This window comes from Labrus mixtus, chromosome 8 (genome assembly GCF_963584025.1).
Source record: "Labrus mixtus chromosome 8, fLabMix1.1, whole genome shotgun sequence".
Taxonomy (NCBI): Eukaryota; Metazoa; Chordata; class Actinopteri; order Labriformes; family Labridae; genus Labrus; species Labrus mixtus.
Genome location: NC_083619.1, coordinates 16,051,076 through 16,061,728, shown reverse-complemented (window position 1 = coordinate 16,061,728; position 10,653 = coordinate 16,051,076). Strand labels below are relative to the sequence as shown.

The following is a 10,653-nucleotide window of genomic DNA, read 5'->3' as shown; positions in this document are numbered from 1 at the left end:
AAGTTTTGTATACACAGGTGTATGTTAATGTGTATTATATATATGTAAATTGTACATATAGTAGCCTATATCAAATTGTATATATATATATAGATATAGATTGTATCAAATGTATAATTGTAAACATACTGTACCAAACTGTATAGATATAAGGATTGTATATATATATATAATGTAAATATAGTACATCAAATTGTACAAATAGATATGAATAGATATAGATATATGGATTGTATATATATAAATTATAAAAGATCATAGTATATCAAGTTGTATATATGTATGGAAAATCATTGGATTGTAAATATTAAATATAGTATCATAAATATAGTATAGCAAATTGTATATAGATAGATTGTATATACAGAGAGATTATAAGGAACACAGGAAGTTAATGTAATATAATAAATATTCATTATTGAGCTGTGGAAAAGGGGTAGGATTAAATAAGTTTTATACTTCTTCCTACTCCTTTTCAGGCATATCAATTGAATATATGTAATTTTCTTTTTCTTTTTTTGCGAAATAATTTGAACATTGTTTTTTGTTTATTGTATTTTCATGCTTTTCATTTTGTTTTGTATTTCTGATATGTTTGATTTTATTTGATATGTCTGAAATAAACTTAAACAATCAATCAATCAATCAATCAATTATGCAGATAACACTTTACATTCAGGAGAGGACGTGACCCAGGCTACCCCCCCCCCCACATAGTTCACAACCTAACAACTTTATGTAACTCTATGTCCATGTGGTGTTAGAATAATCAGATAAGTGACTTGTTTGGTCCCTCATAGAGGCTACGCACAACTTCTCTCATAGGCATACGTATTTTATTTGGAACAACAGCAGAAATATATTATATGAGAATAAATCTTTATTTTTTTTTATTATTATTATTTTTTTTACAAATAATAGTATTCTGGTTACACAATAGTTGAATAATGAAGGCTTTTTGCTAAACTACACAGAATTTTATACTAGGTAGGCTATGGTAACTCCAGAAGAGTACGCTGTTGCTGTCCCCTCTGGGTTCATATGTTATTAAAGAAGAAACTGAACAACAGACTTAATCCAGCGGCCACTCCTGTAGGCAGGATTGATTTTTTTGTCTACCAAAAATAAGAACAAAGATTGGACATTCGTCAAGTATTTAGTTACTGGAACAACCTTGTAAAGTTATAGACCTTAGTTAGAAAACATGGACTTTTCGCTATGAAAAAGTAAAGTAAGAATAGTATCTTTTAAAATCCTCCATAGATACTATCCAGCAAGTCATTATCTGATTCAATTTAAAAGGACATCAGTGTAAACTGTTAATTCTGTCTCAGCTTCCAGAAACACGTATATTATGGCACTGACCATTCCTGAATAGCTGGAAGGACTTGAGTAGATTCATTATTGATAATATTGATGCTGATTTTACCCTATGTTTCTAGATAATGTATTATTTGGTTTCCATAAAGGCAACATTTAAATCACCAAACAATGTATTACCAATATGCTTATTATTCTCTTATTACCCTCATTTATTATGTTTGAACATGAAACCAAACAATACATTCAAACTATTCTATCCTCCCAAAACAAAAAGGCTTTTTAGACATTGACTGTATGTATCTCCTTTATATCTTTATCTAATAAATGTCTATTTTCTCTGGCTATGTAATTGCAGTTTTTCCTCTGGCATCTGTACATAAGTGTACATATTCATTCGCTGCACTATAACTGTTAAATTATTCGCCCTTTAGCTGTCTCTCTCTCTCTATATATAGCCTATATATATATGTCTACTACAGGCACAAAAATAGTTGTATATGCAATGACAATAAAGAGCCTATCTATCTTTTTTTTAATTTTGTTAGACCTATTACAAATTCATAACCTCTCTGTAACTGCTATAGCCTCCTGCTTGTATGCAATAAAGAAGAGAGAGAAAAAAAGAAAATCAGATAAGTGAGTTACAAACTTAGACATTTTATGTGAAGGCTTCCCTGGGTCTGGACAACATGGAGGTAAGTCAAAGAAAGTTTTGGTACCAAATTCATCAGCATCAAATGATGCAGAAACCTGTTGAAGATAAGTAAATGACTTGGTGGTGAATTTATCAATGGTTTAAATATTACATATAGTTTTTGATGGTATTTTTTATGTTAGGGTTGTAATCACTTCTTGCTATTCATAAATAGTTACCAAACTCGACTTTTCATTTGTTAAGGACAGGTAAGAGCGCCCCCTACCGTTGTTCTCTATTGATCAGTGTTGCCAGGTCTGCTTGTTATAAGGAACATTGATAGATTAAAAATAAATAAATAGTGATTTAATATCCAGTTATACGGGTCTTCTGACATTGAATTACCTTGTGTCGTTTGAGAACTTTAAATTAAATTCCACCATCACCTTGAGTAAGGGGCCTTTCATTTGTCAGTCATTTATCACTTCAGTAATGTAATTACTAGGCTACTACAATTGATTTACTAATAATTGTAATGTAATGTAACAACAATTATTTGACAATAATATCAGATATCAATGGTTTAAACCAAGCGTACTAAACTGTAAAATATGTTGAAGCAGTTAATTAAAGAAGTAGCACATTTTTTTTTAGGGGAAAAGTTTGTGATGTGGTTTAAGATGAATTCAAAACATGTAACAATGTCGGTATGATTGGCTGTCATAAACATACTACTACTGTGGGTCGTAGATGGCATTGATTGTAGTTCTGTCAAACTGGTTCTCTGAAATAGGAGGTGTTCGCCCCAGTTTCCCTACCCGGGAATTTTCTGAATAATCTCTACTCACTTTGCGTCAGGTGGCTCGTTGGTCTAGGGGTATGATTCTCGCTTAGGGTGCGAGAGGTCCCGGGTTCAAATCCCGGACGAGCCCAATTTTTAGTACTTGCCAGGGATCTTGCTCTCCAGTTGTATACAATTTCATTTAAACTGCAGTGTTGAGAGTGGAAGTAGCAGACTCTGACGGACTGTAAGCTGTGCTGTGAAAGTTCACACTTAAAAAAAAATGCATTCTTCCTGGTTTTACTCATATTGTGTGTTTGCACAACCTGCTGCTGTAACGCCACAATTTCCCAGTTTGGGATCAATAAAGTAATTCTATTCTATTCAGTATAGGCTTGCAACTTGTTCTTGTGCAATGACAAAATTGAATCCAATCTAATAAAAAAAGCAATCTTAAAGTTCAGTTCACACATCTGACTGAAGTGAAAAGTTATGAGTCATCCCCATAAAGATGAAAAAGATGCCATGTTTAAAATAAAATAAAAAACAATCACAGAATGAAAAATTAAAGAGAAAAAAGTATGGGATTAGGAATTGAACCTTGGGGGACTTCACATGGGAAGGGTCTGAAGATGAAGCTGTCACCAAGTCTTAGAAACGCATCTTTGTACCAGGAATGTCGGTGCACTTGTCTGAACGGATGTTCTCTTCAGCAGGTAATATTGTGAATAAAAAGAGAGCTGAACTCGATCACGATCCAGTTGACAGACTTGTGTCTCTGGTGAATAATATAATAAAAAAGGACTGGTTAGCTAGTCCAATTCAAGGCCATTGTTTAAATAAAACCAACAGTTAGAATGCGAGGAATCGATTGCTTCTGTCTGTCATTAAATCATTGATTGATTAATCACTATTTCTGAGTAATATAAGGATAATCCACTTAATTTATATATATATATACTTTTCTTTGTACAACATTGATAAACAAATACAAAAATAAATAATGTAGAAATACTTAAATGAATAAATCACTGATCAAATTAATATTTTAAGAAATATAGCCTATATATGTTGAAATAAATAAATTGCAGAAATACATAAATGAATAAATTAAAAAATATATAGAAATAGCCTTTTTCATTAACACAATATAGGCTATTACTTATGTATGTATTCCTGACTTTATCCTTTTATTTCTACCTGATGTTTTTTTGTCCCACATAGATAGATCTACAGTTAAAGCCTTACAGTTTAGATATATCAAAATTAAAAGTTCAAAATTGACCCCGACGTGATTTGAACACGCAACCTTCTGATCTGGAGTCAGACGCGCTACCGTTGCGCCACGAGGTCCTATTGAGAATAAGAGTTACATCACAAAATATAGATGATAAAACGAGGCCTCTGACGCAGAATCTAGTGGATTACAGTTGACCAAATACGAAAGCGATTGCTTGAAGGCTGCACAATTACTTCGTTAGATCACGAATCTATCATCCCTTCAACTCCTTCCCAGATATGTGCGAGAGTATTGGATGATATTCACTGCTGGAACCAATCATGGCCGGTTAGCTCAGTTGGTTAGAGCGTGGTGCTAATAACGCCAAGGTCGCGGGTTCGATCCCCGTACTGGCCATCGTTGTTTTCTTGTTTTGTTTTTGCATAATAATTTTATACGTGACACAGCTTCAACGTCAAATTACTGGTGTGAAGTAATTTGCGTAGCATATACAATCAGTTCTACTACTGAATGAATGAAACATGTAAAGAGGAATGATTGTAGGATTAAACCTTTGATTTCAGATTGTTCATGAGTCAACAATGTATGTTGAGTGTATGTGCTGATGATGATCAGTTAACAAGTGTATTATGACTGATAGATAGAAAACGGTATGGAAAAATCAATAAAATATGTATACATTGTATATATGAGCATCCTTTGAAGTGTTTCATGATATAAGAAAAATAAAAAATCCTTTACAATGTTCAGTAGAATATAACCCCTGACCTAAAATACTGTTGGTGTTTTCTGTTATATAAATGTGGCATGATCTAAAAAAACGTTTGTCTTATATATATATATATATATATATATCAAACAAAAGGCCAGGTTCAATCCCATCTTAAATTGTCTGACGCTTACCCTCTGTAATCCTCTTGAGTATTGTACATATAGTTTTAGTGAAATTATACACACAAAAACAGCCTGAGTCAATCTCAGTGAGTGTGCTTGTGTTTAGTGGAGGATCCATCTGCTTGTCCTGCTCCAGACCAAGGGGTCAGCTCTGCAGAAAAAGAGGGTGATTCCAGAGGTCCAAAGATATGCCTTAATAAATAGCTTTGGTGCAGTGTACACCTTCATTAAAGTCAGTATGATTCAGTGTTACCCGTTTAAGCTCTCGGTGTACAGCTCCCCCCAGTGGTTCAAAACACACATAGCTCTGATTGTAGCTTCTGTAAATGATATGACTTAAAACCATAAACAGCTCGGACAAGATTATTGAATGTGTTCTCAGTGAAAATGCAGCCTTGTCTAAATCTGTCTTAACATGTTGGAAGTCTTAATGTGCTGTACATTTTGGTATTTTAAGTTCACATTTTAACCCCCCCCCCCAAAAAAAAAACGAGAATATTCACACTAGAACAATAAAATACAATAAACTTAAAGTAAATATTAATATCTGGGAGTAGTTTATGTTTGCTTGATGATGTTGATGGATGACATCTTGGTTAATGTGTCTAAATAATTCCATGAGGGATGGGAAATGCAAACGACCAGAACAAAAACTATTAATTCATTGATTACTTGTTTGAGATATTGTAGAGATTGATGATACCCAGCTCTTCCTGTAATTCCCACCAGACGACATTAGAGTCTCAGCAAGAATTTTGGCATGCCTTGCTGATATCTATAAATGGATGAATGAAAGCCACCTTCAACTCAAGCTCTCAGACGGGGCTTCTTGTCATCCCAGCCAGCCCCTTTATTCATCCACATATCAATATCCAGCTTGGTACAACCAAACTCATGCCAACCAAGTTTACCCGGAACCTATGTGTCCTGATTGATGACCAGCTTACATTTAAGGTGCAAGTGGCTTCGATTGTCCGGTCATGTCAATTTGCCCTGTACAACATAATTCTTCACTTATTTTTGGAAAACATTGCATCATGCTTTGATGATTGTAAGTGTATATACTAAACAAAACATACCAGATCTAACTTTTCACAAAGGCATTCACGCCTCAAGCAGAATTCTAGAAGTGCATGTGAGGAGTAGTTTCATGAGTGCACTTAATCATATTATTAAGTACAACATGTTTTTGTCATAAACCAAGGAATGTATTTGTTTTCGTTAATTGCATTGATGAAATAATCTGTGTATGCGTCCCAAAGGCATATGCTGATCCTCCATCTTTTACCATTAGGTTATAAAACACAAGTTAACAACTTTTACCTCGCTGTCTCATTAGGCAGATTAAAACCCACAAGCAAATGTGTCTACAGAGTCATAGGAGAGAGAGCATGCGAACTTCCACATGTGCGCACAAAGACAAAGAAAATGTCTCCCTTGCTGTGTGAAAGAATTCACATTCACACGTTACACCAGATGGTTTCAATAGGATGAGGTATGCACGCTGAGAAATGCCTTCTTTTAACAGGAATTCCTTGAAGAATATCACTTAGATGAGGAATGTTGTTTTTGTCATGGGATTCAGGAGTTTTAGCATGACTGCCAGAGGGATGGAGCCCAGCCAGGCAGCTCACGGATTCCTCTCCCCTCGGTATTAGGTTGTCATGACGCCCAGCTCCTACAGGCCCAAAACAGAGGATGGGAAACATGTTCCCCACGTTCCTGTGTGTATGTGTCTGATTGTTTATGAACCCAATTTCTCAATGGTTCATGAAACATCCTGCATACTTGTGGGCTCTGCATCCCTGCAGGAAAAGGAACATCACTGAGAGGCAGAACACACATTGCTTTAAGTACTTGCCAAAGAAACAAGGGAAAACACCTTTAAAGAATTACAAATCTGACATGAATTAGTGTACAAATATAAATAATTCAGCACTGTTGTTCTATTTACATTCTTGTGATATTTTTCTCGCATCTGATGGACATCATATATGTAAAAAAAAAAAATCTGCCTACATGATTTCCTTTACTTACTAGTTTCAATCTTCAATCCCTTGTTGTAGCTACATACCACATCAGAGACCACATGGAAAAACTGAAGAAGTTTCACAAGCGCTTGCTCTCTTGTCCAAATGAAAAGCACCTGCTCACCACTAGGTGGCGGTCATCAGTGATTGATGAAGTAAAACTCTGTGACTATACTTAGTAAGTAGTGACTATACGCAGCTTATAATAAATGCAGTTTTTGATTTATTTGTTGAAATTGCCTTTGGCTTTGATATTGTAGTTAAATAGCTATCCAAGATGACATATTTCCTCCTACAAAACAATGTGCATGATTATAGAGAAGTGGAAGTTACCCAGATTGCATCAGGACTGTAGACATCCAACACAAATTCAATATTTGCCATGAAATATGTTTTGATATAAGTTATCTTTAAAGACATTTTTAAAAGTTACTAAGCATACATACATATACATGCACACTTCAATCATGACTTAACTGCAGACATGCCACTTTTTTATCATCCAAGACATTCATGAGAAAATCTAATAACATGAACAAATGTTGGTTTTATAAAATCTGATGCACTGTTGTATATTTGACTGTAGATTTAACTGGAATTGGATCCAATCTTGCATTGCTGCCTACATAGTAATGCATGAGAAATAACATAACCTCTGATGCAGTGTATCTTCCTTCCAATCTTACATATCTTATTTCTTGCTGCCCTGCATTCCTACATGATGTCTAAAGAGGCAGAAATGTCACCCAGGTCATCAGGAGCACGAGTAATGCCGTGTGCAATGTCTCCGTCATCAGCTTTAACATTTAAGGAAGTATACAAAGTCACATTCTTGCTTGAACTTAGATAAGACGACTGATACCACAATCACTCACTCACATGAGTGAAGATGACATGAGCAGCTGAATAGCTTAGCTTAGCAAACAGCCAAGAAACAAATGGAAACAGCTTGCTGCGCAAAATCCAAAGTAAAGCAACCTTCAGCACCTACAAGGCTCAATAATTAGGTTTTTTCCCCCGTCTTTCTTCAACCAAAACAATAACAGTATTAAAATAAAGTTAACATCTAGGTGAGTAGTTTACATTTATCCAGCAATTTCCTGTAGTTTTTGCTGGTTCCTGAGAAATAATATTGCACAAAGAAACCAGCAAATTTACAAGAGCTGATTTAACTTGAACAATTTCTTTAAAGACTTGATAGCATAAAGTTTGAACATGGATATTTGTAGGGAGAACTTTTCAACACAGTCAACATGATTCGTCTAAAACAGAGACAATGTTTCTCAGGAGAGAGATTTATTTTCAGGCAATGAATAAGTGAAACTCAACAATATATCAGTGAGACACATTAACACTCACTCTTCTGCCCCATAGCAAGGTTAAATTCCTCATAGACATTTCCACACAATCTCACAGACACACACTTCCTGTTACAGCTCTGTTGGTCACAGGCCTGGAATTCTTGAAAAAACATTATAGGTGAAATTCCCACGCTTTGGGCATCCTCTGCTCACATTTTTTTTTTTGCTCTTTATAAGTGTGGGCAGCTTTCCAGCTTGTGTTCCTGCTGGGCCAGTGATGGTCTGAGGATTTCTATAGATAGGTAGGTAGGGCCTCATCCACTTCCAGTCAGGACCCTTCACAGTGCCTTTAGACTATTGTTGTGGGCAGGAAGCTGCATGATGACCCGCTTTAAACTGGCATAAGGTTTCAGAGCAGAAAGAGTTTCTTCTTTCAACCACTGAGTGATAAGAACACAAACCTTGGAAGCTGTTTCCTCAAATATTTATTGGTGTTAAAAGCTCTTTTGAATATTGGAAGGTTACAATTGCATCAAAATCTCTTGCACAATGAGACAATCTCTGTTTTTGATCTCAAACTTATCATTGCATTCTTTTTAACAGGACTTGTTCTACACCTAAAAAATGTTATACTGACTGAGAGAAATCATCTATTTTTGGTAAGGTTGTGTTTGGACATTATTAGTTTAATATTATGTAGAACCGTCTATTGTGATGTGCAGGCTTCTTGAGTATTGGTGTGTTTTTGTCTTAGTTTTTGTCAGTATAGTTTCATTGAGTCGTATTGTGAGTATGGACATCAGGTGTCGTGTGTACAAGTATTGAACCATAAATCCGTGAAACTTGAAATAAAACTGTACTAAAGTAAACTTTTGAAGGATGCCACTGAAATCGCTTTGCACTCCTGTAACATGTTTGTCTCACAATGGAGATTCTATCAAATTAAAAGGTCAAGGTTAATTCAGCAGATAGAGCTTTTTTTTCTTAGTCAAAATGGGAAGCATACATTACCCACAATGCAACATGACCTTTGACATTTGATTGGGGAGTGAGGTGCATAATTCTAGTAATTCAACTCATGACAACCACAAATTTGAGCTTCATATACAAAGTGACGAGATTGTTTACCTATAACACACTATCACCTCAATCAGTTTAGTCATTATCAGAGATTGTTTGTGAGACGGATGGATCCACGGATCCCTTTTTAAATCACATGGGGTCTTCCTTGGCCAATGGTGCACTGTCACTATTGACAGAGGTAAATTAAATGCATTTTGAAATGTAAACGCTGTTACTTTTGGTCAAAGTTAATCCTGCAATTTTATAAACATCTGCATGTTTACTTTAGAAGAGATACTGCTAAACTTACTTTGACTGACAGAGGAAATTTCAATCAGCACAAAAAAAGGCTCCAAGGGGAGACAAGATGATTATTTTGCAGAACTAATCAAACCAACCAACAGCACCACCTGCATCCTCACAGGGTTTTCTCAACATTTACCTGATTTTCTGGACGACAACAAACTAACTAACATGTTGTACTTGAAAGTTATTGGGTGAAGTGTCCCTACTTGCTTTTTAACTGAGAAGTTTTCCAGCAGCGTGTTTGTGACAGGATATGGTCACAAAGTTAAGATTGAAATGGTCGAGTTCAAACATTCCTGTGTTACATAAGAGAGGACGGAAGTCAATAAGGTCCCAGATTTTATTTGTGTTTCTGATTTCACTGGAGCAGATCAGAACAAGGTGAACACACACACGCACACACGCACGCACGCACGGGCACGCGCACACACACACACACACACACACACACACACACACACACACACACACACACACACACAGCAGCACAGCTGTGTCACATGCTTTTCCCATTCTTCCAAGAAACTCTTCTCTTTCCTGACACTAAGTTTCCTCTTTTAGTAAAAAATCTAAAAGTCAGATTTTCGTTCCTGTTATCAGTCATGTTCAATTTGTAACTTCACATTGGCTCAGTTAAAACCAATTATCACTCTGCTTGGCATTCAAATGAATAGTGTCCTTTTCTCTTTTGTGGGCAAGTATTATCACAACAACACAACTAGAGCCCTCTGAGGCGACAGTAGCCTCACAGCATCCTGCTGTTTGTCTAGACATCTGCCTAATTTGAAGTAGTTTAGAGCACTTTATTAAGACTAACTTAGTCACTGTCTGTGGTTACTTGTCGTCTCTGTCTTTCCCGTGACGTTTAGAGTGATATGGTCAGCTCTAAAGACATACATCTAAACTCTGGTCAGGCAGAGGCAAACTCCTCTAACTCTCTCCGTTTCTGTGTGTGTCCCCTGAGGAGGCCAGATAATGATACGCTGGCAAGGCAGATTGCAGGGTTGCCGTCGGTCTGGAACTGTAAACACAGCGGAGAAGGCTCGTTAGGACATTCCAGAAAGATCTTCAACAGGGAATTC

The 10,653-nt window shown here is 35.9% G+C and overlaps 3 non-coding genes across 3 annotated transcripts; 2 read left to right on the top strand and 1 right to left on the bottom strand.

The window, feature by feature from the left end:
* Positions 1-2,817: 2,817 nt before the first annotated feature.
* Positions 2,818-2,889, top strand: trnap-agg (transfer RNA proline (anticodon AGG)). The gene has a single exon. It is a non-coding gene; the product is annotated as a tRNA-Pro (tRNA).
* Positions 2,890-4,019: 1,130 nt separating this feature from the next.
* trnaw-cca (transfer RNA tryptophan (anticodon CCA)) lies at positions 4,020-4,091 on the bottom strand. The gene has a single exon. It is a non-coding gene; the product is annotated as a tRNA-Trp (tRNA).
* Positions 4,092-4,300: 209 nt separating this feature from the next.
* On the top strand, positions 4,301-4,374 carry trnai-aau (transfer RNA isoleucine (anticodon AAU)). Its single transcript has one exon. It is a non-coding gene; the product is annotated as a tRNA-Ile (tRNA).
* The last annotated feature ends 6,279 nt before the right edge of the window (positions 4,375-10,653 follow it).